Source organism: Trachemys scripta, chromosome 3, assembly GCF_013100865.1.
Source record: "Trachemys scripta elegans isolate TJP31775 chromosome 3, CAS_Tse_1.0, whole genome shotgun sequence".
Lineage (NCBI taxonomy): Eukaryota > Metazoa > Chordata > Testudines > Emydidae > Trachemys > Trachemys scripta.
The window spans coordinates 190,439,070-190,443,139 of NC_048300.1; the positions used below are offsets into that span (position 1 = coordinate 190,439,070).

Sequence of the window (4,070 nt, forward strand, 5' to 3'; positions counted from 1 at the left end):
CAACAAGGAGTCTGGTGGCACCTTAAAGACTAACAGATTTATTTGGGCATAAGCTTTCGTGGGTAAAAACCTCAAAGAAGAAGTGAGGTTTTTACCCACGAAAGCTTATGCCCAAATAAATCTGTTAGTCTTTAAGGTGCCACCAGACTCCTTGTTGTTTTTGTAGATACAGACTAACACGGCTACCCCCTGATACTTGTTTTATAATTATACACACTACAATTGTTCTTTAGGTAGCTCTCTATATGTGCAAGGTAATTTACAGCTATGTAAGGAGACAGGATCCCTGTCCTGAAGAGAATTTTATCTAAGCCAACAGTGCACACAAAGAACTGGAATTTAAACATATATATTATTTAATACCCCTGCTTAACTGCTGCTTTATTGCTTAGTCACATCATGTAAAGGACACTTTTTATTGTTTCTTGATTCTTTTCATATTTTCTCTTCTTACTTTGGCTAATGCTTTGCCTATATTTTACCCTTCCTCATTTCATTGAAAAAAAATCCAGGCATTAGGTTGCTCTGAGTGCCTGAATGTTTCAGACAGCCTTCTTTGTAGCAGATTATATTTTAAAACCTGAGAATAAGGTCTCCACATGTTAAATAAAGGAATGTAAATCTTACCTTTCCTTTCTGGGAAGACAGGAAATGTCTTCTGCACCTTCCAAGAGTTGGTGGAAGTGAATGGATTTCTTCACCGGAGCATGATATATAGCTCACCTGTTTCCTGCTTTGGCAAGATGACTCAGCATCACAGCAGATTTAATAAAACCCTAATTGGAACTGGGTAGAACACTGGGTTTGTTGTACACGCTTCCAAAAAGATGTTATTTGCATTTGATTTTTACTTCCTAATATTGTGTATTTGGAAAGCACCAAGAGATCTCTGCTTCCAATTAAGCAGCTGACCTGAGTTTCTTATACATTGCTAATTACACCTCTACCCCGATATAATGCTGTCCTCGGGAGCCAAAAAATCTTACCGCATTATAGGTGAAACCGTGTTATATCAAACTTGCTTTGATCTGCCAGAGTGCTCAGCGCCTCCCCTCTCCCCCGGAGCACTGCTTTACCATGTTATATCCGAATTCGTGTTATAGCGGGTCATGTTATATAGAGGTGTATAAGTAAATTTCACAATTAGAGCGAACTGAATAATGTCATGTCACAAAGGGTCTTTACAGAGAGTTGACACACCTAGTTATCTCTAAGCCTTAGTGGGTCTAATATTCATTGACACCCGTGGCTTTCAAACTTGGGTACACGAGCTCTTGTCAGGGGGTACACGAAAAATTCTTTAAAGTTGGACAACACATTTTATTTAGTACAGAGGTTTTTTAAAATGTGGGGTGGCTCAGGCCGGGGATGCCAGGTGGCTAGGGCCAGCCCTGTGGGGCAGGGCTCAGGGAGGGAGTACCTGTCTGGGTTGTGGGGGAGAGGTGTGACCAAAAATTTGTAAAACTCGCAGGGGAGGCTCAGCTCATTTGAATTACAATTTTTGGTTCCGTCCCGCCAACCCAGATAGATTGGGTGACCTGTTGAGCTGAGTTAGGGCGTGGAGGTGATGTTCCCTCCCTGAGCCCTGCCGCACAGGGCTGGCCCAAGCCACTCACGTTGCTGCTCACCCTCCTGAATATTCCTCTGTGCCTCCCCCCCCAGGGAACGTGCCCTATAGTTTGAAAACCTCTAAAAGCTGTTGCAAAAGGGAAGGCAGAAATCAGGAGGGGTGGGCACGTGACCCCACGTGCTCCCCTCACGCATCTCCTCTGCCTGTTTCAGATGCTAGACAACATTATCTGGAAAGGAGTACATAGCCTAAAATGTCTGAAAATCACTGATCTACACCTGTATCAATTAATCAGTTAATTTAGTTAATTAATGGAGTAACTGGGCATAACTAAGCTGGTTTAAATGAGAGAGAACCTGGGCCACTGTCTTTGTATTGGAAAGATAATGGGCCAGACTCGTGTTACACCATCACTGTGGAAGTATAAAATTCAGAGTGGAGTAGAAGGGCCTTAATGTAAATGAGAATCTGCCCCAGTATGGAGCAGGGTCAGAAACAGTTTCTCCATCCCGTGAACATTTATGAGATTTGAAGAATGTTCCATTCCTCATTGGGATAAAACTGAGACTGTTCAAAAAATTTTATGAAAAACCAGTGGGGGAGAGGGGAAAAGACTCACTAGTATTTCCTAGGGAATCAGGACACTGGTGTTATTGGGTAGAGCAGTAACTTGGTATACTTGCACAGAGGCATAAATGAAACTTGTTCTGCTTGGTAACAGACATGCCATTTTTACTAGTTGAGCTGAGAAACTCTTCCCTTGGTTATGCTAACACATAAAATAGCCCAAGAAAGATTTTAAGTCTTGCCTGGGAGCAGGACTCCCATGATGTCTTGCAGTTAAGATGAAGGTAACTTTAGCTAGCTGCCAAGTACTAATCTTTACCATGTTTTGAAAACTGTTCTAGGAGATATTTTAGCAAGGTACTAACTGCAAGATATGAAACAAATAAGTATGTCTTTAAAAAGGGCAAAATAATGACTAACCAACAGATGTTGAGACAGTAGGAAATTTGCAATGGAACAGGGCACCTTGCAAATAGCCTGAGAAGTATATACCAAAAAGAGGAAATAACTAAGGACCAGAATGACATACATAAAGGCTAACAAAGGTATAATTGCCCTTAAATCTTAGAGGAAGTAAGACCATGTGCAGTCTGGATGTAGGCTGCCAGAGAGCAACAGGGGAAGATCTTCAGCAGGTGTTGGTAACTGTATGCTTCTGTGTATGCTTCTCTACTAACTGTTAACCAATAAACCCAGTCAAAGCTGATTTATTCGAGTTTTCTTATGGTTGAACTAAACCAGATCATGAGATAATTTTCTCGCTAAACATATAATCAGTTTAATTTTTATCAATTATTGGTTATCAGTTAATTGGTGATTATTAATTATCAATAGTTATGTGGGAAACCAAGGGTAACAAACATAATCTAGTTCCCCATTATGAACAATGAGGACTGAATTCAGGTCTTCAATGATTTTAAGACCAGAAGTGACCATTGTGATCATCTAGCCTGATCTCCAAAGTAACACAGGCCATAGGACATTCGTGAGTCAAAGCAGGTAGTTCTGGTTGAACAAGACCATATTTTTAGAGCCATACAGTACAGTCACAGAGCTTAAGGCCAGAAGAGACCATCACATCATCCTGACCCTCTGTATATCACAGGCCACCAGCACCACCCAGTCCAACTAAACCCAACAATCTAAACGAGACCAAAGTATTACAGAGACTAAACTGTTGTGTGCCATAGGCAGAGGGTAGGAGGGACTGAGTTTCACCGATACCCAAAGTCCCTGTAATGGCAGGGAACTGATTAAGTGAGATATTTTCGGATGATCCTGGCAAATCACCAGGCCTCGTGTTGCAGAGGAAGGCAGAAAAACCCCAAGGTCCCTTCCAATCTGGGGAGGGGGTTTCCTACTCGAACCCACATATGATTATCAATTAGACACTGCACATGTGAGCAAGAACCAGCCAGCCAAGCACCTTAGAGAGAGAATGCTCAGTGCCACCTCAGAGCACTGGCCCACCCCTTCCAAGGTCCCATCTCCAGCCATGGCCATCTCTGATGCTTCCATGACCCCAGGTGAGGCCCTGAAGCAAGAAATGTTGGGAACCCAAAACGATAACTGGAAGGGTTGCTAATTCCTACCTCCAAAAGCAGCCCCATCATGCAATCCCACTCAGAAATATCTCCATCTCTCTCTTGAAACTTACTGAGCTGTTTGCCCCCACAACTCCTATTACAGGCTGTTTTTGAACTCCACTCTGATGTTTAGAAACTTTAATCTAATTCCCAGCCTAAATGTATCCATGGCCAGCTTAGACCCATTTGTTCTTGTGACAGCACAGTCCTTTAGTTTAAATCTTTGATATGATTGGCTAAACAAGCCAAGCTCTTTTAGTCTCCTCTCCTAAAATAGAAAAAAACATCCAATCTTGATTTCCCTTGATGGAGTAACCACCACAACCCTTGGTAAATTATTCCAATGG

General features: G+C 42.1%; 1 protein-coding gene across 1 annotated transcript in view; it reads right to left on the reverse strand.

Moving 5' to 3' along the window:
- LOC117875386 (cysteine-rich venom protein pseudechetoxin-like) overlaps positions 1–668 on the reverse strand; it is a 16,698-nt gene extending 16,030 nt beyond the window's left edge. The window contains exon 1 of the mRNA XM_034766681.1: positions 628–668. The gene's annotated coding sequence lies outside the window, so the exon portion shown is untranslated. The remainder of the gene's footprint in view (positions 1–627) is intronic.
- Between the last annotated feature and the right edge of the window lie 3,402 nt (positions 669–4,070).